Here is a 25,519-nt window from a genome sequence, read left to right as displayed (position 1 = left end):
GAAAGCCCTTTAGCTTGTTCACGTAAAATGTATGCCACAAACATTGTGTTTGGCGGGAGGACAGAGGTTCTAATTAGAAACAGTCAGCGGACAGCGCTGCTTGTAAAATCATGTTCCGAAAGATGTAACCAAAAGGAATACCAGCCACCCATGCACACAACTAAAATATGACTGTGATACTAGTCACAGGGAGGTGAAGCAGTCATGGCTTCAAACATACCCTCTGGTCACAAAAGAATATTTTCAGCAAGCCAGAAACATGCAACTTCAAGATCACAGCTATTTTTTTTTTTTTTTTTTTTTGTTCTTTTATTTGCTCTCTCTTTAAGATGTTTTTGGAAATAGTAACAGTGGATTTGAAAGAGGAACAATTTAATAAAAAAAAAAACACATTTATTATTTTAAAAAGGAGCATTCGTCTCAATATGATATATTGAGTTTTAATGTCAGAATCGGTGCAGTATTACTGTCAGCAGTCCCAGGTGGAAGAACACAGTAAAAAATACATTTTTTAAATACAGTAGTTAGTGGCTGTACAATCCTACTAATTTTATTAATTGCATTAGTACAAGCTTGTGTAACTAGAGCAGTGGTTGGTCCGGTAGGCATTAATATTAACATACACTAATAGCACTGTCTTGCAGTGGAAAGAAATCCGCATCCCAGTCAAAATAATTTAAAGGATTATGATGTTCATGAATATCTCTGCAAACCTATTCAGAATGTAGGAAATCTGTATTTACGTTCTTTCATGTGGGACTAAGTTTGGTATTATTAAATGGGAATCAGAGTTGTAGTGCTCTTTAAATATACTGCTTAAGTGTATTGTAAAGGTTAGGGTCTGGCATTTAAAGATCTACGTGTTTTCAAATATATCTTTTTGCCTTGTGAAACAGTGTGTTTAGCTTGTTTACAGTATTGTTAAGTGGCTTTTTCCAGTGTGGCTAAAAAATATGTTAAGTAGCTTTAACCACAGAGAGAACGTAGATTATGCACAATTATACCCTTTAATCAGTACTCTACAACACTTTGTAGCTGACATATAATACTGCTGGCAGAATTCATTTATCACCATTCTCTGTGCTTAGAGAGTTTGCTCAGAAACATCATACAGTTGAAATTAATATAATCTCCCAGATCAAAGGGAGAAAGATTTAAGGGAGAGATGATGCTTTAGGTGTAGTTAATAATGAGCAGTAAGCCACCTTAGAAATTACCCCACTTTTAATAAACTATTTGTTTCCATTTCAGCCCTGCAGTGTAAAGTGCTTCTGTGTTGTGCCACAAGAGTAGTCAAGCTGTGGTTTCCAGCATATTCAGACATACAAAAAAATAGCTTTTATTCTATTGGAACATGTTATGAATGTGTAGTAAAGTGAAACACAGACAGCGAAACATCTATAATCCAAACTGACTGGAATCAGGGTCTGTTTGTAAAATAGTTTTGTTCAGATAATCAGATTTAAAATTGTGAATATGAACATTCCCATTCCAGAATCTTACATGAGTAAATCTAACCATGTGCATTATAAAAAATATAATGGAAAGTACTGCAAATGCCAACTATGAAAGTCTAGTCAATGCATTTTCTCATTGCATTTTACAGTAAAGACCTTGACAAGGTTGTATATATTTGAATATATTTAAACCACCCCCCCCCCCCCCCCCCCCCCCCCCCCCCTTCCCAGTCCACCAGTTTTTTTTTTTAATTAGTTTTTTACTGATCTGATTTTTCAGTTTGAGTTTCCCTAACGAAATGTATTTCTTACTACTAATCTGTGGATTTTCAGTAACCTCTCCACTGACTGCCATATGTAAGAGCTAGAATGTACAGTCTGACTGTCAGAAATCCCCTAGTCAGTAATTTTAATTACTGTTTCATAGTTAAATGGTAGTAAAATTATCTTTAGCCAAAATTTTATGTTAGACATTGCATGCTAAAATGATCTTAAGCATTCATAGGTGAAAAAATACAGACTGATTAAAACAATATGTCAGAACATACTATAATAACAAATACAATATGCTGTCAACCCTTGTGCTGTTTTGCAGGTTTTGTGAAAATAAGAAGAACCTGAACACCTCTTCATCTATTTAGAATGGATTAAGAAATCTATTAAGTTATGAGGTAAAGTATTTTGTTAGAAATTTTATAAGACTGTTAGGTCCTAAACACATTGTATTGACATCATTAAAAGTACATTTTAACATTTAATGCAAAGCTGATTTAGTAGAAGTTATGGATGAATGAGAAATCAACAGCTTTTAACTCTGTATGATATCAGAAACGATTTCATTTTAAAATCCAAACCAACAAATGGTCCTGTTTATTTGGAGCTTGACACTATCAAGACTTTAAAAGTAATAGTTTGTGACACATATGTTTAAACATAAAGTATAGCACAGAGGGTTAGAGTTTTAGAGTCCCTCATCTCAGATGCTCCAAGCAGTCATGGGTACTGAACCTAGCACCTGGGTTACAATACTTCATGCTTGACATCTTTAATGACAGAACTCATCACCTGGGTTACAATCAAGTTTAGCATCTAAAAAAATGAGGTCATATGATGATTACAAAATAAACCTTGCTTGTGTGTTAAATCTTCAAGAATACAGTCAATTTTATTTCATCTGTTGATCCATGTACATCCTAATGTACTGCTTGCGATAAAATATAAGATCAAAACCTAAAAACTCATCCATTTCAGATACTTCAATTTAGACAGTTTTAAAAAAAATAATAATAATAATTTTACTGGAACCAAGTATAAGAGGGAGTTCTGGAATGTTTGTGGGATGCATTCCGGTAAAAAGCAGTAGCGCTTTTCTTTGAGGGACAGCAGACCTGTGTTTTCTATTTAGGTCAGCTATCTGGGAGAGGGAAAGGAAGAGGAGGAGTGCAGAAATTGTGATGAAATGCTCTGTTTCACACACTTGCCCTCTAGAAGGACTGGCAAAGGCAGTCACTTAAATTAAAGACAGGTCATCAGGCAGGAGACCGATCTGGTCTCAACAAGGATGACTTCAGCAGCCCGAATCCCTGTGGCTTTTCCCAGTGACAAAATAAACAATTTCCTAATCCACCTCTGTCACTTCTTGTTAAGTTTCAGGTTTCTGAAAACCAGTAGTCCATGTAGGCGGTGGCATTATTTTTCATAGCTAAGGAAAGTGCTCTAGATTATTTATGACCTTTTTTTTATAAACTCAAATTCAAGTTTCTTCTAATTCTTTAAATTTTTCATGAGTTTCAATGATGTGCAAAATGTCAGGTACTTGCTTTAATAAATCATGTCGCAAGTAAATAGAAATAGAACACAGAAATGAGCCAAAAATGGAAACAAAACAAAACATATTCCATTATTACATCACCATGAGAAAAAAATCCAATAATTAAGTGGAAGATATTATCAAATGGCTTGAGCAACAATGCAGCTCATGACATGTTTTTAAAATTTCTCGGTTTAAACATATATAAAAGTTAAAAAGAAATAAAGAATGCTTCTTTATTTTTAATAATTTCATCCTGTTTATTTGTAGAAGGAAATAATATGACACAGTGCCATTCGTGAAGATAATCATACCCTGCAAACATATGTTAAGGCCATGCAAAACAACTGTATACCGCAGTGACTCAGCGTGTTATAGAAATGATGTGGCATGTTCTTTGGCTACTTTAGTAGTAGCGCTCTCAACTGACTTTTTTTTGCAAATATAAGCAATTTTACAAAGCCTGCATTGAGATGATTCAAAACAAGGAGTGTATATGACATGCCACAGACGCCACAGTCACAAGAATATAACTAGCATTTATGAAAAGGTTGTGAGTCAACAGTTTCAGGTTGACTGGTATCGCTGGCCAAAAAAACAAACCAAAAAATGTATTTGTTTAAAAGTGTTGTCGGAGCTATTGCAGTGTGGTCTCATTTGCTTGGAGAAAGATGGGTTTACAGCATTCACAAACATACCAAGGACAATAAAACAGTATACATCTGAAATCTACCACAGCAATATTGACAGACATGTTCTGTAACGTTACACATACAAAACAAACAACACAAAAAAGTGTAAATAATTAATAGTTTGTCAAAGATGGCCCTTAAATATTACGAACGATGAAAAGAGATATGCAGCTTAGTGCATTGGTAATACATGTTTTGCACCTGACACAAATACTGTCAGCTCACACTTATTTAAAATAAGCCATTGCACAGTGTAAAGATTCACAGTGAGAAACCTGCCACTCCTTATTTATGAGTTGTTTGAATAAGAACTTCTACCAAATATCTGGGAAAATTCACATTTGTACTTACAACCTAAATGTACCCAAATATAACCAAACCACACACTTTACAGATGAAAAGGATCAATCATTTATCATTACATAACTTGGTTATTCAAAAAGTATGCAGATACAGCACACGTTACATGACGATAATAACATATCTTGGTAGACGTGCCTATTCACTACCAATGTCAAAGGCCAGTTACTTTTTGGAAAGGTATTGGAAACTTCATTTCTAAATATAAAAGTATTACTCGTGGTGGGGGCTGGTCTATATAAATGTATTTGCTTTGTTCACTGATCACCTTTCTTGCTACGTTACAGATGATCAAGACGATTGCAGAATCTTGGTATAACAAACCAGAATTATGAAGTGCACTAGCTATGTTATTCATGATTTAGGGCTACCTCCCATTGAGTTTTATCTGCAGGCTCTGCTCAGATCACAACCTGCTTGACATAATAGGCTGGAGAGGGTCACCACAGAGCAAAAGAAGGAACCACTGCATTTTACCTTTAAAAAAAAAAAAAAAAAAAAAAAACGACAAAAAAAAAAAAACATTTAATTTCAGTGTCGAAAGATGAACAATTTGAAGGATGTCCTTGTTTGTTCTCTCAACTTAAAGACCAAATTCATTATGTCTCTTCCAGATCTTTTAACAAATCTATCAAATCTATTTATTTGTATGTGATGTTTGCTTCAGTGAACATTCAACGCTGTCGGTGAGTTTAAGATAAATGTGAAAAAACCATCGACCGTTGATTGTACCCTGCAGCCAGCGTTCATCTGCATGGCGGCGATTGCGCAAGCAGTGGCTTTCAGCTGTTGAGCCTGTGAGCGTGGACAGTTATTGTGTTTTTTTGTCCGGAACAAGATGCAGCAAAGGTCACAGTCAACATTCATTGCTGTCGGTGGGTTTAACTGTGGAAAAGCTCGCTGAACAATGAATGCAACTGTGGCCCAGATTTTAGCATGTATCCAGTGGAGGCGTTGATTTTTAATTACCACTCACCTGCTTCACTAAAGAAAGAGAAGATACGCAGCTTGTCATTATCTGCTATTCTTTTTCATTTTGTTACTAATTAAGATTTTGTTTTTCGTGAGTCAAAAATAAGCTTGACGACAGCCTTATTCATGTACATATTCATGTACTTATTCATGTACATTTCCACAGAGGTGATATGTGCAAGATATATGTTTGTTAGTTATTAATGCATTAATAAATCAGTATACATAATATTGCTTAGAAGAGAAGCTTATAATTTGCAGCTATCTATAATATATAAGAGACTAGATGCCACTACATTTTCTTCTGTATTTTTCTTGTTCTTGTTTCTGTATTAAAATATAGTACTTACTGATAATCTCTTGAGATTTTGCACAAAATATATGTCTATTTACACCCTCCACTGCCCAAACGGTTTGGGGGGGCCCCCCCCCCCACCACCACCACCACACACACACATAATATAAATCAAGAATTTGCGCCAGTTCAGGACATTTTCAAAGATGTACTGGCAGAGATTGGCTTATTTGGCACTGAACAAAAACATAAACGCAACATGCAACCATTTCAAAGATTTTACTGAGTTACAGTTCATGTAAGGAAATCAGTCAATTGAAATAAATTCATTAGGCCCTAATCTATAGATTTCACATGACTGGGAATACAGATATGCATCTGTTTGGTACCAGCAGATACCTTAAAAAAAAAAAAGTTGGATCAGAAAACCAGGTAGTATCTGGTGTGACCACAATTTGCCTCATCCAGTGCGACACATCTCTTTCACATAGAGTTGATCAGGCTTTTGATTGTGGCCTGTGGAATGTTGTCCCACTCCTCTTCAATGGCTGTGTGAAGTTGCTGGATATTGGTGGGAACTGGAACACGCTGTAGTACACGTCGATCCAGAGCATCCCCATCAAGCTCAATGGGTGACATGTCTGGTGAGTATGCAGACCATGGAAATACTGGGACATTTTCAACTTCCAGGAATTGTGTACAGATCCTTGCGACATGGGGCCACGCATTATCATGCTGAAACATGAGGTGATGGCGTCGGATGAATGGCCTCAGGATCTCGTCAGGGTATCTCTGTGCATTCAAATTGCCATCAATAAAATGCAATTGTGTTTGTTGTCCATAGCTTATGCCTGCCCATACCATAACCCCACCGCCACCATGGGTCACTCTGTTCACAATGTTGACATCAGCAAACCGCTCGCCCCCACAACGACGTCATACACGCTGTCTGCCATCTGCCTGGTTCAGTTGAAACTGGAATTCAATCGTGAAGAGCACATTTCTCCAGCATGCCAGTGGCCATCGAAGGTGAGCATTTGCGCACTGAAGTCGGTTACGACGCCAAACTGCAGTCAGGGCAAGACCCTGGTGAGGACGAAGAGCACGCAGATGAGCTTCCCTGAGATGATTTCTGACAGTTTGTGCAGAAATTCTTCGGTTGTGCAAACCCACAGTTTCATCAGCTGTCTGGGTGGCTGGTCTCAGACCATCCCGCAGGTGAAGAAGCCGGATGTGGAGGTCCTGGGCTGGCGTGGACACGTGGTCTGCGGTTGTGAGGCCGGTTGGACGTACTGCCAAATTCTCTAAAACGACGTTGGAGGTGGCTTATGGTAGAGAAGTGAACATTCAGTTCTGTGGCAACAGGTCTGGTGGACATTCCTGCAGTCAGTTTGCCAATTGCACGCTCCCTCAAAACCTGAGACATCTGTGGCATTGTGTTGTGTGACAAAACTGCACATTTAAGAGTGTCCTTTTATTGTCCCCAGCACAGGGTACACCTGTGTAAAGATCATGCTGTTTAATCAGCTTTTTGATATGCCACACCTGTCAGGTGGATGGATTATCTTGGCAAAGTAGAAATGCTCACTAACAGGGATGTAAACAAATCTGTGCACAGAAATTTGAGAGAAATAAGCTTTTCATGCGTATGGAAACGTGGGATCAACATTTTACATGTTGCGTTTTTATTTTTTCAGTGTGCATATATATATATATATATATCGTTAATAAAAAGCTATCAGAACAGAAGGTAAGTGATGCATGCATTTTTACATTAATAATGTATACTGTAGCCCTTTACTTTTTGCCTAGAGTTGTATTTGTTTCAGTGAATGTATTATGGAAGACTGGTTTGCTAAATAAACATATTTTCTTTTGATCTGAATATCAGCCAGTGTTTATTTTTTTTTGGGGGGGGGGGGGGTTATCACTTGAAACACAAGGTTGGTCACAGGCAGTGATACACACGTTAACCGTAATGATAAAGAACACAATATTTTTTTAATGTGCTGTATATATTTCTGCTCAAAAGAGCCAATTTCCCAAAGTTTTGCTATGTTTAATATACCTTTGTCTACCATATGTAGATTATTCATGTTATGTTCATTTTTACTGGTTCATTTACTTTTGTATTTTTATGTTTGATAGGTGATTCTGTAGTCGTTTATATAGTGTTGTACCTTTTAAAAAAAAAAACAACAAAACAAACAAAAAAAAAACATCTTGAAAAATAATCACTCTATTGAGTGCATTGCATAGTATCGGCAGCTGGGTGAGAAGCTATGTACTTCTTGATAATATGCCTTTTGTGTCCTTGTGAAGCTACTCATTTAAGCAGTGTGGAGCTGATGCCTTTGTTAAAAGTCATTGCATTTTTCAAATCATTTAAATATTTTGTGCAATTCTCAGTAAACGATAAGCACTGTCACCACAGGCTATTCTAGTACTCGGTAAGAGAATAAGGCAATACCCAGTAAAACAACTAACAAAATAGAAACACACACAAGGGTCAGCAGCTTGTTTTGTAGGGTGTATTTACATTCTACGTTCCAGCATGTACAATTATCTTTAATTGTCATTATGCCTCATTCAGTCCTGCTTTATAAAGCTCTTTTCAAGACAGGTATCTGAATGTCAGATACAACAAAAAGCTCTCATTAACTGGACCAAACTCCTATCTATAGTTTTCAAAGAGGCACATCCACAAATAGCAAGTTAAGGGCTCTTACCATCATTACATATGAAGCAAATTAATTAATTATAAATAAATTAAAGTGAAGCCGATTAAAGAGTCGAAATGCCAGGGAAAGGTATTGAGTAGAAGTGATATGCTGTGCAGAAAGCAGCACTGGCTTGGATTTTTCAGTGAGGTTCAATCAACATTAAGGGAGGAACTAAACCTGCAGTAATTGCAACACGTCTCAGAGTTTTTTTACTAAGAAATATAGAACCAACCTATCTGTTCAAAGAAAATAACTGCAATTCAGTTATGGAAAACAGCAGCTAAATCCCTTGATTCTTCTTGCACCATACAGGCTTAGTTGAGCATAGTGTGCTAGCAGATGTCTGAATTCATTATTTAATTGAATCAGACATGTTTACAGCACACTGCTCACCTAAAATGATGTCAGATTAAATAACCTGTAATGTAATGGCACTAAATTGTTTGTATAACTGCTCCATATAACATTAAAAAAAAAAAAAAAAACTGCTTCTATACACTATTTTGCATTGAGCATGCCAGTTTAATTTTGCTTTAGATCTTTGCTTATGAAAAAGGTGGTGTCACATGCGTAAGTACCGCACCATTGCAACGTAAAACAAATTGATTCAACAAAACCTTTTGTACCTTCGTACCTGGAACTTCATAAAGCAAATAAAATAAATGTTGCTTCATAAAGTTGAATTAAACCTGCTGCATAATGTTACATTAACATTGAATTACATACTGCTTTGTAGTTTTCTATATTGTTAACAAAAAAACTGCAAAAAAAAAAAAATCGAGAAGTGTGACATTTTGAAATCAGACATGAAATAATGTACTACTATGATGGCTCCCAGTGGACTTGCAATATAATTTTGTAGTTTCTTTGATTACATGATGTCAAATAAAATACCTAAATTATGTTCATATACAGTAGTGTGTTTTTTTTTTTTAAAAATTATTATGTCTCAATCCTAAAATTCTAGGAGATGCTAAACTTTTGGCCATTGCTGTATACCATTTTGAGAAACCATTTGAGATATGATGCAAATTTATTAATAAAAAAAAGGTTATGCCTAAGGATAGAGAATTTGAATTTTACACATTAGTTAGTACATCTTACAGTTATGGCAAAGCTGCCGCACATTCTTTTAAAAACATGGGAGTTTTTTTGACCCTGCTTTAACTGCTATAGGAATTCACCTAAATTGCATTACCATGTAAGTCACTCCTTATTATGTGCATTACCACTTACAGGTGGAATGTGACCTCCAGTCGCTCTGAAATATAGGAAGAAATATATTGCTCAAATTTCGGTGATACACATATTTGCCTTTTATGCATCTGCCATTAGGGAATGTCGTTTTGATGGATCATTTTCAAATGTATGGTGGTAAGTCTTTCCCTTAACTTTTTGGAACACCAGGGTGTCTACACTTAAGAAAAAAGGTTCGATCTAGAACCATTTTTGGTTCTTTGCCATTTTTAGTTCTTTAAAGAACCATTTTGGAAAAGTTCCACAAAAAAAAACATGCTCATATGTCTTTAAGAAAATATTTTAGATTCTTCCAAGAACCATATTTGGCTCCTGCTTTTGTAGAACCATTTAAGGTGCTGTCAAGTACCGTTGTCAAACCGTTTGTGCTTCCTCTGAATGTTTTCAGTAGAATTAAACCTGGTTATTCAATTATTTTTCCACACCCATGCATATGTTATCTGTAATACTCTTGTTTGTCAGAAAACTGAAATCTTTACTACCTCTCTCTAGGCTGAAAGAGTGTTCAATAAACTCTTGTATATTGTTCCTTCTACAATATGACTGTTGGAAAATTACATGTGTTTATCATGTTTAGATAACTAAAGAGTGGATAAACATAACACATTAAGTACCACAATGACATTTGTGTAAACTTGAGATAACAAAAATAAACAAAATGATCTAATTGGGGAAAAATGTATTCAATGGCATCAAGTACTATACAGTCTGAATGTTCAAGTGAACAGTGCATTTTGAAAATTAATTAATTCTTACAACAGGTACATTCAAATGTAGTTGATATTAACAAATTATTTAACTATAGTTTTAAAAGAAATATATTAAACACACTTGTCTTTATGTGAACTAAATACTTGATGCCACATCTACCTGTACCATACAGTAAAGAGAAAAAGAAAATTACTTGCTGTTAACTCTTTATATATAACACAAATTTATACTATTTAATTTGAATACAGAAACAAGTGCTATCAAGTACATTTAAAAAGGACTGAAATAAAAAAAAAAACTAAAAATTATTTACAAGCAAATAATACAAAAAGAATACAGAGTCATCACAAGATTAGCAACACATTGTGGTCTCAGGAGAAAACAAAGAGGAACTCGTTTTTTTTTTTTTTACATTTAGACAGAAACTGCATGGAACACTCTTTGAAGGCTAATGGGCACTGATTGTGAAGAACTTAGTTTATACACAAATGCCTCTAAAAAGCCCAATGTCTTTAACTGCCTTGGACACTCAATTCCAAAAACAGTAGAGACAAAAAACATCCCCCAAAGAGAAATATCAACGGTCACGTCGTCAATCAGCATAGACTGGCCATCCATTATGATGCCCACTCTTTCCTAGTACATAGGATTTCCCTCCACACACTGATGTAACACAATCGCAGGGTTTGGGAGGGCTGGGTCCTGAAATATAATTTGTATAATTTTAAATTATTCAGGAATACATGTATGTCAGAAAGAAAACGATAAAAAAAAGCACTGACTCAAATTGTGTTTGATAGGCTAATCGCACTTGCTATTAAAAAAAAATGCATACGGGATAGGAGGAAATTTTGTTTCAGTTAGCGTGATGACAGACACTAATTGACAACCCATAAATCCCTGGAGGGATGACATATAAGAAAATGTTTGATCAAGCAGGAACACTATATGAAAATCATACAACATTGTAGATAAAACATATGCTAGTCCCAAGTGATGCCCTTACATTCACTCCACTAGTAATGAAATATGGAAAGAACTGAAATCCAAATTTATCGCAAATAAGGCTGTTGAATCTTCATTGAACAGTGATGGTAAGAGTAAGATTGCTGCAGTCAGCTCCAGGCCTAGAAAAGAAGTACATATCTGTCACTCAGGTTGTGTCTGAATTGTATCCAGAGAACCCCCCCATTCTAAAATAAGAATATTTAAACAGTACTGTGAAATGCCTGTAGCTGTTGGTTTCTTTCCCTGAACAATTCTTTTGATAGCTTCCAATGTACAAATCCATAGATTTAAAATAATCCTAAAATTAGTTTTGAAAAGGTAAATCTGATGTAACAACTGGCAGAAGTGGCAATATTTTCTTTTTTTTGCAATGTAATGATAAGCACAATGTTTCCCTCTGATACTCAACCCTTACCTTTCTTCTCTAGGTCACTCAAACATCTTGTCTGCATCTTTGACATACCTTGATTGCAACCAAAAACTACAAAATAAAATCAGATTACAAAATAGTATATCAAGATCAACTTTTTCTCACCAAAATTGGTAATTATGTTATATATATATATATATATATATATATATATATATATATATATATATATATATATATATATATATATATATAGCATATGTGATGGATACTTGTGTATTTAAGGCAATCCTTATACACCAGTTCAGCATATACAGATGGTGAATGATCAATTTGCATCAGCAACATTATATGATTACTTACATGGTTATCTGGAATAAGTGGTCAAAGAGTGCCTGAACAAGAGCACTTTTTAACTTGGTCTTCTGATGGGACTTCAGCTGAGGATTTTGATTTTGCAGTGCAGTGAAAGGTGGAAAGTGCGGCAAGGAACCCAGTACAGGTCTGACGGCTGTCACATTACTGACCTCTACTCTGATTAGGCTCTGTGGTAGTGACTGGTGTATTCCTATTAAGGCAATTTAAATAAACAAATATCAAATTCAAACATTAGTTTTGTTTAGAGAACAAATGATGAATTACTGGTAGGCATATATATATATATATATATATATATATATATATATATATATATATAAAGGAATCTACATATATGGCTGCCTTTGAGTTTGGCTGCCTTTCTCAATTGAATAGAACATTTAGAAGTGTATACAATTTTAAATTCATAAAGGCATTTGCAATAAATTAGGTAGAAAATGCTACCCTTGAATTTTTTTCTATTGTAGTATTTATTCATTTTCAACATGAATCAATGTTTAGGCTTGTGACAGAGCGAGTGAATCCAAATCTCCTTTCCACTCTGTGAGGGCGCTGTATAACAGGAACAGTGTACTCCGATGGATGGGTTGGCAAATCATTCCAGGGCAATTTGGAAGTCAGCCATCCAGAAAGGGGGCGGAGTCACAATACCAGAAGTCATCGCCTTAATTGCGGATTGGAGGAAAAGTGTTTGCACTCGCTGCCGAAGGGGGGCATGACTGAGGGTATATCGGGATGTGGTGAAGCGATCTGTTCCTTTGTTATGGTTATGGAAAGATAGCTGAAAGATTATAAATGTACCATGAGTTATGTGTTTGTTTTGTCAGTATAATAATTGTATTGTTTGTCATTGTTAGACAGCTAAACTATCCAGGAGCCTTTGTGTGAAGACAACACCAAACCCGGACTACCTGTGCACATAATAGTATTTCACTACTTACACTCAGATCTTGTGACTTGTGATTGCGTTTGTGTTTGTTGAGTGTTTATACTTATCTATTATTTTGGGACTGAACCCAGTTGTTTTAACTGAGCAATACAAATTGGTGTGTATTGCCAGTTACTATTATTTATCATTTCCACCAGGAAACACAGCTAAGTAAAGAGCTGCTGGATCATGAACTGTGTTATGTCTTCCTATTGCTGTGCACTGCATCACCGCTACACCTGTGCACTGCAAACCACTTTGCCACAAGCCTGCATGACAAGTTGCTGAGAATTGGTGTCCTAATAATCATAATATACTTACGGTTTCAAAGTCTCAAGAGCTGTCATGAACAGGACCTGATACTGCATCCTTGGAAATAAGTGCTTTGACATTCTTTCTGTCATTCACCATCTATTCCATTGTCTGTAGCATACAAATTATGACGATACCAATTGGCACAACTTATTATTAAAGCATTCAAATATGCATAATCTGACTTTTTAATTAGTTTGACACACATCACAGACACAGAACCGTAGTTTTAATCTATGCAACTTAAACAAAACTATATCACAATTTATGTGAACAGAACTCTATTGTTTTTACCCGTAAAACATATAGAGACTGTTAATCTTGTGCCTCCCACCCACACCATACTTATACCTTTACTTAAATGTGCTGTTTTATAACTTGTCCTTGTGACTGTGCTGCTTAGATGGACGGTGTAATAAGTGAACGTTAAATGTCCACGATTACAATAACATGTTTAAGCTATGAATATATTTATCTTACAACAATAAAATAAATGTGCTGCATAGCTTTTAAAATGTTTTATTTTAATTTACCATGTATACAGTGTGCCTGTCATTCCTACATTAACCTCCAATCATAACATCTTTAATTTTAACAGTAAACAAAGTGAAATTTGTTTTAAAACAAATCTTAGGTCTGCCTTCTAGCTCGCTGAAAGCCTAGAATTAAGGTATTGAATTACAGTATTGAAAACATTGTTTAGGATAAATAACTACATAGTTCTACTAATGTACACCTTTTTATTTAAGAAGGAACTACAGATTTGGTAGTATAATTAGTATATTTTTATATCGTATTCCTTCACAGCATGTTTACGTCTCGTGACATGTGTCTCTGTGTGTTGCCAGCTTGTTGAATGCAGGCTTGTCTACCGTGTGACCACCCCAAACTGCAAAGCAACACGCAGGCAACACGTGTTCCTCTTGTTCCCATTGACAAAAGTTTTTTTTAGCCTTAGAATCACAGACAAAAAGGTAACTGTATCATCTGGTACAGAGCCAACAAAATCTGATTCTTTAGACCAGTTTGTCTGCAAAATCTTCCTATATTGTTCTGCTATTACCCCAGAGTGAGGTTTCCTAAGATGAGCAAAGGGAAGCTGAGCTAATTAAATTCTTCTTGTTTTGCTCACAAGCTTGCTTGGGTGTAAGCCACTAAGTCCCTTGGAGAGATCATTCTGGCTAGGGAGACACGCTTTCTTGCTGTATGGCTTCTGTAAGAAAATTCATGCAACACAATTTGATTTCTTCAACTTTTGCTTGATGAAGAGCTGAATTTCGATGAGCTGCTACATACTTCTTGGCTTCTTCTTCAAACTTTGCACCAAAATCTACTCTTGATGGAGGGGGAAGATCTCCACACTCATCATAAACTTTGCTGCGTAGGCTCTTGCTATATGTGGAGATCTCCTTATACATTTCCTCAGGGTCAGTGTTGGTAGCTTTAAAAAATGCATTGACTCTTTCAAACTGTTAGGACTGGAGACACGAAATGGAAATAGAGGAAATTGATTGGATCAGAAAGCATCTCCATGATTAGAGATGCTCCTTGTACCGAGCATCCTGGCCACTATCTGGCTCAGCTGACATGGAGTAGGCCTTTAGCTCTTCCCAAAAATAACTTTTCCCCTGACCAGCCATTGTGTTGTAAAGAGCTTTTCAAAAGGAAGGGTTGTTCTTTTAAGCTCATCATCATGATTCATGATGTTGAAAAGTGATCTGAATGACTTGTCTCACTGAGCTCTTTGAGAACCATTTAGGAATTTCAGACAGCAGAAAGCCCAGATTTGCAGGGAGATTGTTAAATACATGTTGAATGCAGAGAGCTACATATGCATTTGACCTGGATACAGTTTGGCGCTGATACCGTCTGACAACTTGAGGCCAATATTCTCAATGCATGCTTTCACAGCTTTGAATAAATCTTCCCCCGTTGCCTGTACAACAGGAAGCAGATTGACAAAAGCCGAAACTCTCTCACATTCCTTCTCACTGAAATATCATACAAGCATGCATATTTGCTTGTCAGTGGACAGATCTGTTGACTCGTCAATGAGCAAAGAAAACTTCTTACCCATCACATCGACAAGAAAGTCCTCTTTCAATGCAGGAACTTATGCGCTTTTCGCGTTGGATTTGGAGTTTTTCAAGAGTACTTTCTTTAGCATTTCTTGATATAACTTCACCGTGGTGGCCGATGGTCACTATAGCGATTCCAGCTTGCTTGACTCTTTCTTTGGCCCTAGAATCTCACACAACTGGCAGAGGCCTTGAAATGGATGCACCATTAACTCTATTTTTGTGCTTTTCAGTGCTTTCATGATTCAACAGGTTAGATGTTCTTGTCTGTATGAGTACTCTACACAGCTTATTCTCTATTGTAATTGCCTTTCCATTTGGAAGTCATTTTGAAATTGATATCAAGTGTCATGTGGTTTTCGTGAGCAAACGTAACCCTTGAAAACAGAACTGGATCAGGATGGGCAGTAAAACTTAAAGGACACTGGTTAACAACAACAACAAAACAAGATTATGTTTTTTTGACCGATAAGGCTATTGTTTTGATGTGTATAAGGATTAGTCGCTATCTAGCATCGTTGATGAGTATCATAACAGATATAATGATAAGATTACATTTGAGAAGAAATCTCAAGTTTATACTAAAAAAAAAATAATAATAATTTGACAAAGACAAAAAAGCCAATTATTCCAAAATGTATATTGTTATTTTCAAAGCCAAACATCCAATTAAAAAAAGCCAATCTAGCAACCCTGCCTTGAGCAGTGTCGGTTGCTTTGGCAGGTGATTGGTTGAGAGGTGACCCTCTGTTGCTGGGTATATTATGAGAACTGTAAAGATTGCTGGTATATTAAGAACATAAGAACATATGACAGTTTACAATCGAGGGGAGGCCATTGTTCATCTCATCAAGCAGCTTCTTGAAGGATCCCAGGGTGTCAGCTTCAGCAACATTACTGGGGAGCTGGTTACAGACTCCCACAATTCTCTGTATAAAATATTGCCTCCTATTTTCTGTTCTGAATGCCCCTTTATCTAATCTCCATATGTGACCCCTGGTCCTTGTTTCTTTTTTCAGGTCAAAAAAGACCCTTGGGTCAATATTGTCAATACCTTTTCGAATACCTTAGTCTTCTTTGTTCATGACTGAATAGATTAAATTATTTTAGCCTGTCTGCATATGACATGCCTTTTAAACCCAGAAGAATTCTGGTCACTCTTCTTTGCACTCTTTCATTAGCAGCAATATCCTTTTTGTAGCGAGTTGAGCAGAGCTGAACACAATATTCTAGATGAGGTCTTACTAATGCATTGTAAAGTTTTAACATTACTTCCCTTGATTTAAACACTTTTCCCTACATATCCAAGCATTTTGTTGGCATTTTTTTATAGCTTTCTCACATTGTCTAGATGAAGACATTTCTGAGTCAACATTAACTCCTAGGACTTTTTCATAGATCCCTTCTTCAATTTCAGTATCTCCCATATGGTATTTATAATTATTTGAGTTAAGACAAGGGGTGCCAATACTTATGACTGCCACGCCATAGATATCTTCCAATAAAGGGTGCTAATACTAATTGTATGATATGTAAATCTAAACGTGAAACTGATTTATTATTATTATTATTATTATTATTATTATTATTATTATTATTATTATTATTATTATTATTAACAAAGGATTAAGATGTACAGAATAACATAAGATTCACTTTACAACATTATTGAACACATTTGCAACATATTTAATTTTTTAATTAGAAACTAATAATGGTGATTTTTAATTTTTTTTAAAATTATTATTATATTGTTACACAGGCTTCGCACCCTCAGGGTTAATTATTTTGTTGAACCTCATATGGTACCTTGCTAACTATTATAAGTTCAAATCACAGGTACAGAGGGTACAGTGCATATTGTATATACTAAAATGCTGCTTGAAAACACAGCTTTTAGTAACACCATACAACAGACTCCGAGTCTTCAATAATTGTGTTTGAGAATGCATAAGTGTTGTATTGCAATACGTTCTTCTAACAGTGTGCATTGTTACTTGGTAGTACGTCTCTCTGTACTTATTCACATTCCTTTGATGGAAAGAAAATGGTCAATGGTTGATCGCATGATGATTCTTTTTTCGCCTGTTCATCAAGAATTGATTACCATTTTATCAGATAAAAAGAACCACCTGTTATGACGTAATGTTCTTCACAACCCTTTTTTTCTAAATGTGTATTTAAATAGATACACACTTTAAGAAAGTCATCATTTTCATTTTTGGGACAACACAAACATTTGTGAGGTACTGTTTGGTTGCTTTGTTCAAGCTACAGGCTCCAATGCAAGGACTGAACCTGAGCAGGGCTCTTTAGACTTATCAGAGGGAGGCACACCTCCACATGTGTTAGGTCAAGTGAACCAAAACTGGCCAACTCTACAGAATTGTGTTGTTTTCATTAACAATGTAGTTAACAAAAAGTTTATAGGTGGCTGTCTGGTCCAGTGGTTAAAGAAAGATGCTTGTAACCAGGAGGTCCCTGTTTCAAATCTCAGCTCATACTCATTGTGTGACCCTTAACCTCCTTGTGCTCCATTTTTTGGGTGAGACGTTGTTGTAAGTTACTCTGCAGCTGATGCACGGTTCACACACCCTAGTCTTGTATCTTGTAAAGTGCTTTGTGATGATGGTCCATTATGAAAGGTGCTACATGAAGATTATTGTTATTAAAGAAGAAAATGACTCACTTTAAGATGCATTTGTAAATTTAATTTAAATGACACAGTTTGTCCTTTGTGTAAACCTGAATGACCCCATATTTTATAACAATCAGCTATTCAACTAAACAACATTTAAGTTTAAGCAAAATTACCAACTGTGATTAACAGGGAAATAAGGGAAACATTTTAAATCTCTGCTACTCCACAACCTTACTTGAATAAACTAATACTTTGAATAGTTATCAGTGAGGTTTAGCAGAAAAGATCTTGGTACTGCTACTGTGTTAAAAAGCAAATTATAGTTGCTAGTGAGGTGTCTTTTTCTGGTAATGCAAATTCCCTCTGAAGTTCCAACAAACATTACACTCAAAGAGCGGGAACCAGAAAAGTGGATACATCATAGAACTGAAAAATAAGACTGTTGGACAATAGCATAGCACCACCTAGTGGAATACATGCATTGCAGATGAAGTATTTATTTCTCAAAAAAAAAAAAAAAACAATTCTTGAACCTTGATATGTAATTTAATATGGCACCAATTCTGCAATCTCAACATATATCCTTTTGTATGCATATGAGAAGATTTTCTTACTTCAAATTCATTTTAATTAGCAGTACGTTAGGCCCACAAAGAAGAGCATTCAGTCCACGCACTGGAGTGGTAAGAATAACTGTCTAAAGTGGAATGTCGGAGGTAGATAGATAATTTGGCAGGGTACTCTGAATGAGAGAAGGTCAGGGATGACTAAACAGAGTTGGTACCTGTTTTGGGCTGTACATGGGATGATTTAGAGCCCATAATGGGGTCTATATTAATGGCATGCAATACCATTCATAAGTTTTGAGGCAACGGTATTAGGATGTGCTGTGGTTTGTGTCATTAAAGCATTACGTTTTTAGACCCCAATGGATTACAAGAATCCCAAGAGTGTCTACGGACATTTCATTTAATCGGCGAGGAACATAGAATGTTAATCTTCTTAACTTCAAACCACTATTTTTCAGGACTTCCTTATGAACCTGACACTATAAGTTTCAGCATGCAGATGCATTGGACTCTTTTTTTCTGGTAGCAAAACCATATTGTATTGTTTTTTTTCACCCTTATTTGAGCCATTTAAATTGCCTTAGCCCTTCAGTGTTCAACAAAAGCCAATATTTTTCCATCCTTAACAGCTGTTTCAACTTTCAAACTATACCACCCAACACATTCTGCAGTAAGCCTCCTCAGAGCTACATAAACAAATAGCAGGTGTGAGAAGCATTGCAGTTCTGGCATTGGCATTTCTACTGTCAAAACGTTGCTTTTTGACAGGGAATCCTTTTTTTTTTTTTTTAAAGTGTGACTTTTTAAAAGAAAGGGGAACCTAACATTCGAGTGGTGTTTCCAGTATTGTAATGTTTTCTTTTCTCGGAATTAGATTTAGATAGGCAAACTGCATTTTGTTAAAGTCTCTTAACATTGAAACCACAATCACAGTAAACACAAAGAGATTTAAATACTCTCAATACATGATCAAATCGATGCCACTACTCCTGTTTATACCAATAGTACATTTCATAAATCTCCAGCGACAGACCTCTTAGATACTGATCTTCAAAAGCTGGCTGGGTTCAGGTAAGGCTGCTCTCAACGAGTTTTGTGGTGTGTTGTAATCCTTCTTATCAAACATTCTAATCTAATAGCCGAACAAGTATATACAAAACAGAGTAACTCAGGTCATTCTTAGGAGCCCACTGGTTGTAACAGTGAGTGCTGCATATATATTTTTTTGACATTGTATGCAGCAGTGTTTTGCTGCAGGTGTGCAGGAAATAGTTATTTGTAAAGTTTGCCTGGCTTCTCTACTTCATATGTAGAAGACGCATTCTGGGTGGCATAATCAGATAAAGCAGACAGGTGTTCTGCAGGGAATGTAACAGCTCAAAATGCTTTGAGTGTGCATCTCACCAGGGGTAACCTTGCTTGCAAAGCACCATCAATGAGAAGGGAGTGTTCTCTTTGTCTGCTTGCTGTGAAAAATAGGTCAGGCAGATTACTCCCATCTCCCCAGCTGCTGAGCATACAAACTTGAAGAGAGCCAAAATACACAACTCTAAAAGCATTTGCTCCAAAGATAAAAACTTTAGAATGTCTTATCCACAGTAGAAATGCAGCTTTAGCAATTTAGTCTAACCCTACAGGTAGATAACCTGTTTTCTTATAAATATTGTAAATCATATTTTTTTCTATTTTTTGTGCAATACAAAGAAAATGACTAGCAACAATACATCTTTCATTTTTAAAGTGCAGTGTCAACTTCAGGAATTAACCTTGGGCTCCATAAGACATTACTGTCCAAACCAAACCTCCAAACAAGCAGGGAATGACTTAATGTTACAAAGTTTACAGTATTTGTCTTAATTTATTAACACCAGATGAAGGTAGCCATATGCTGCAGGTAGTTCTCAGTCAAAACTTTTAAAAGAAACCAAACCTTGGTCCCGGCATTTTGATTTATAACTGATAACAACAAGCTGTTACATGAATCCAACAAATGATTGGATCACAAGAATGATTCTTGGTGATAAATTTTTCTCCCGACCTGTGAGGGCACTGTGTAAAGGAAACAGAGTGTCCTAGACTGAATGGCCAGACAATTAATTCCCAGGGATAGGCAGAAATCTAGAAAGGGGGCGGAGCAACAGTGCACTAAATCATCTACCCAGAAGGGAAACGATGTGGCAGCCGTGGATTGGAGGAGCGGTTGCAATCGTTAACCAAGGGGGTGTGATTGATGGTATATAAAGGGACGTAGCAAGGTGACCTGTTTCTTTTTTTATGGTTAATGCCTAACCAGAAGGAGAACCATGTTGTTATCGTGTTTTGTTTGTTTTGTCATTTTGTTTGTAAATATCTTGTTTGTTGTTGTTAGACGGCTAACACGAACCGGAGCTGTCGCTAAAGGCCAGCACCAAACCCGGAAAACATTGCAATTGTGTCACAATTAACTGTATTTGCACCACAAGCACTATATCAGTCACTGTGGACTTGTGATCGTGTTTGTGTTACGTATGGGTGTTTAAAATATCTGGAATATTATTTTGGGACCCAACCCGTGGATTAAACAGATGTATTGCCTGTTATCATTATTGTTTACTGTTGTCACCAGACTGTTGATTATAAATAAATAAACCATCATTTCACCAGTACTTTGTTGTTTGTCCTTGTCTTGAGCACTGCATCACCCCTACACCTGCGCACTGCAAACCACTTTGCCACAGTGTCTCACTGATTCTAGGGGTGGAGCTTTGCGCATATGAAAGGAATGAGAGAAATAGAGAGGAGCCAGCAGGAGTACACAGCACTCTGTTTTGCATCATGTTACCATGGACTATAACCTGTCTTGTTATTGTTGCAGTACCAGGATTAAACCTGTCTCACCGAACCCTTGGATGCTGTGCTCAACTGTACTCCTTGTTAGCCTACCTGTTGGAAGACTGCCCTGGCTTTAAAGGGACACTCACCCTTTTCTCTCTTTTGTATTATGAACACGTTTTCTTTTGTCTATTATTTTTTGTGTGCTTCACTGTTCTCAAAGTGAACACATTGTTAATATGTGCTAGGGCTACCTGTTTAAATATTTTTAACACATCCTTGGACTGTATGACTGTTTGTACTTCCACAACACTTCTGCAGAGCCTCCCACAAGTATGTAGAAGTTCAAATTCCTGTCGTAAGTTTCAGTCACAATGATCAAGGCAGTAGATTTTGATAGGAGGCTCATCATTAGATACTCAGGGGGATACATTTCACATCCCAGTAAACAAAATGCTGCACCTTAACTCAATGAATCTACTCTTATAATAATAAGATATTTGCATCGCTGTCACTCATGTTCAGATTTTGTCCAATGCGAACTACTCACCTGTTGGTTTATAAATAACCACACATCCTGCAGAGTTAACAAACTCCTTCATTGACTTCTCAAAAACGGTCAAATAAAGCAAAGGTATGGAACTAAAATCAAGGAACTTGCTTTGCATTTTCCCTCAAAATAATTAAATAATATCGTACAACTAGTCATATTCAGAAAATAAAATAATTTGAACACTACACTAATACTTTACAATACCTTGTCAGAGCAATCAGATCTAAGCCAGGCTCACAAATCATATACAGTAGCCACAGGATGCAGCTGAAAGAAATATCCACTAGAAAGTGTCCTCAGGGCATCAGATGATTAGAGGGCATTTGCCAAGCACTCCTACCTTTCACTTCCTGACCTTGGCACCTCTCCGACATCCACCCACCCTGACACTAACCCAACCCCAACCCCTTAAGCAACCCCAGCCCTAAAATGTAACCCTAACCCAATACCTAACCCTTAAGAATCATCTAATGCCCTGAAAAGAGTTTCTAGTGGATATTCCTTGCTGGTGATGGTTACAGTCTGTTTTTATTTTAATTATTATAATAACATATTTTCATAAATGTCATCCAACTAAAACAGAGAGAACATAATAACGAATGGAATTACCCTTATACACGTTTACCACAGAAAATGTGCACAGTATTTTTGCAGTTTTCTCCCCACAGTTTTCCCATAGTATGTGTAGCACCCAGGAGGTAGGATCAACCAGGCAGAATATCAGAATGAAAATAAACTAGACCACACTATTATGTTGGGCAATGAACATCATTTTATTAAATACATTTGGTAAACTATACTTAACAGACAGGACAGATCTTGAATATTTAGTCACGGTAGGAGAGGTTCCACTGCAAGTTAATTAAAACAATAAATAACTAAAACTAAAGGGCAGTGCGCCTCAATACCTGCACGGAGATGGGGCTCACAAAAGACAATAAAAACCAACACAGCCCATCTCCAGCACTCCTCTCAATCCCTAATGCCTTTTAAAATACTAGTTTAAAAAACACATACACGACAGAATGGAGATGAAAAATGCAGGCAGAGAGAGCCCTCAAATTCGATGGCTCTTTCATCTTTGTTTTCCTACCACCCGCCGAATCAAACTCCAATTCCTGTACACCTGCTGGCTGTGCGTTCAACCTCCACTCCAAACAAACTAGTTCACTTCACAATGGACAAATCAATCTCTCGAATGGATGAAATCAGGAACATTATACCAGGTGCTCAGCTTCTCCAAATAAATGATGGGAGCTCGAACAGGGGAGCATTAATGTGTTAGTGTAATCAGTGCAAATCTACAGAAAGTAATGTGCCAAAATAAACATGCTTTATACAAGATGATACAATCAAAAAGACAACATTAAATAAAAAGTGAATATACCACAATAATTAATCAAACGTGCCTATTTTAACGCGAGGTGAGCAACCCTGTTACATATGCATTTACAACGTTTTTTATGTGCTCAATTCAATGACAGTTTAAGATAGTGAATTATGTTTCTTTTAGTAGTTTTATAGTCAGTGTTTTATGGATGATTTTACCTCTTTGTACTTTGTGCTTACCTATGCTTTACTATGCTTTCGCTGTGCTTTTTTACACATTGTGGTACTTTTACTTTTGTAAGGGTAATTCTAAAGGTTATGTTTCACTGATGGACAGTCAGTCTGAGCTTGTCTGTTCATCCCTAATTGGAGGGTATAATAATATTACTGTAACTACCATTTTACATTAACAAATGGTCAATATTATTGGTCAAAAATGTTCTATAAAGCAACAAATACAATTTGTTTTAGATGTTGCTTAATTTATACAGTATGCTGCAAAGTACATTTAACCAGACTATACATAGCATTTGAAAGTCTTTTTTCTTTAAATTTGATATTTTTTCTGTTTATTCAAATGGAAATATTTTTTTTTGTCAAGGAGCACATGCATCCAAACCATTTCCATGTGCACTAAAAGAGTTCTTCTAGAGAGGAAAAATGAGAAGTCTTTGGAGAGTTGGAGATGCATTTAGCAGGAAGTAAAAACAATGACACACACAAACCACAGAGGCCAATATGTCTTTTTTTATAACTTGCTAAAAAATGATAGCATAATCACACAAGAGCAGAATATGCAATGTCAGAAACTGACCATTTGAATTTGATTGAAAGTGGGAGCTGGACATTATGATACAAAATGATTCAAATCTGCCATTTGATAATTAAATATTATTACTATTAGAAAATGAAAAACGTTATTTGTTTTGTTTTGTTTTGCAGAGAATAGTTTTCTATCATGAATAAAAGATGCTTCTTCATCCATGAATTCTAGCAAGGCACTGGCGCTTTGTGCAGTAACTGACAAATTTGTGAGATGGGGGCTAAAGTAAATTAAACAAGCTGTGTTGCATTCTACCCATGTGATCTGCTGTTATGGGAAGTGAAAAAATCTGTTCAGTTACGAAGATATATATATATATATATATATATATATATATATATATATATATATATATATATATATATATATATAAACATGCACAGTTGGTTTGAACTGATTCTAAGATACTAAGATGTTTTTAAATAACAAGGCAAGGACATAGTTTAACATCAGGATATACTGTACAACAAAATTAATAGATAGCATACTAAAAGTAATTGAAACAGCTCCAAGAATTTACTTTAAATGTTTTTTTTTGTTTTTTTATGTAATGTTACACCTGCTAAAACCATTAAACAGACACTAATCACACACCCTGGTTATGTTAATAAATCACACACCATAAGATAATATTTAACACTAAATAAAAATGACCATTATTTATTTATTTATTTATTTATTATTTGGTAAATACAGTATATATTTTAATTAGCATTTTGATCATTACCCATTAGGTTTCAATGTTTTTTGCAAAGATAATTTTCTGCTTCATCCATGGCCTCTTGGCTCCAGAGTCCCTCCCTCCCATAGTCTGGCCCAGTGTTGGTTTGCAGGATGCGCTCCAGGGGGTTGATCCAGCTTCATCTCCATATATTTAAGACAGGGCCTCTGCCTATGTAGCCCTGTCTGTCTCCCCCCACCCCACCCCCTCAGAGTCTTGGCTGATTGGTAACAGGCCTCCTCGTTCTTAGGCCTCCTCTCTCCTTCTTCATTTCCCCTTTTATCAGACATTTACTATTTCTCGTCATCCACTCCCTGCTCCACCTCTCCTCCTTTATTCTTATCCTCCATTCCTCCTTCCTTCTCTCCTCCCTCCATAACCTTCTCTTCTCCCTCCTTCCCTTTCTCTATGCCTCCTGCCAAACTGGATGAGAAAAAGCTTGAAATTCTCTAACGATATAGAAATCAAGTCCAAATTATTTTTTCGTAAGAATACCTCTTTTTTGTGAGAACAGATTCTTTATTCATGAAAATAATTGTTTTCATAAGACGAGTAACGGAAAAAGATTAAATAAATCTAAAAAGACAAAATAAAATAATAAACACATTTCCGACTCACATAATGTAAAGATAATGTTAGTCAGTTTTATGGAGTGGATGTGTTCTGGTTTACTGAGATATATAATTTTAAGGTAGTATCAGATTAGTTTGGCTAACAAGAT

At 36.1% G+C, this 25,519-nt stretch overlaps 1 long non-coding RNA gene across 4 annotated transcripts in view; it reads left to right on the top strand.

The window, feature by feature from the left end:
- LOC121331008 overlaps window positions 1–5,647 on the top strand; it is a 31,099-nt gene extending 25,452 nt beyond the window's left edge. For all 4 annotated transcript variants that reach the window (XR_005951931.1, XR_005951930.1, XR_005951929.1 and 1 more), the window contains 2 exons: window positions 2,053–2,128; window positions 4,607–5,647. This is a non-coding gene — a long non-coding RNA (uncharacterized LOC121331008). The remainder of the gene's footprint in view (window positions 1–2,052; window positions 2,129–4,606) is intronic.
- Window positions 5,648–25,519: the final 19,872 nt, after the last annotated feature.

This window comes from Polyodon spathula, chromosome 18, assembly GCF_017654505.1.
Source record: "Polyodon spathula isolate WHYD16114869_AA chromosome 18, ASM1765450v1, whole genome shotgun sequence".
In the NCBI taxonomy this organism is placed as follows: Eukaryota; Metazoa; Chordata; class Actinopteri; order Acipenseriformes; family Polyodontidae; genus Polyodon; species Polyodon spathula.
The sequence above is the reverse complement of the archived record's forward strand: the minus strand, read 5'-3'. Positions and strand labels throughout refer to the sequence as shown.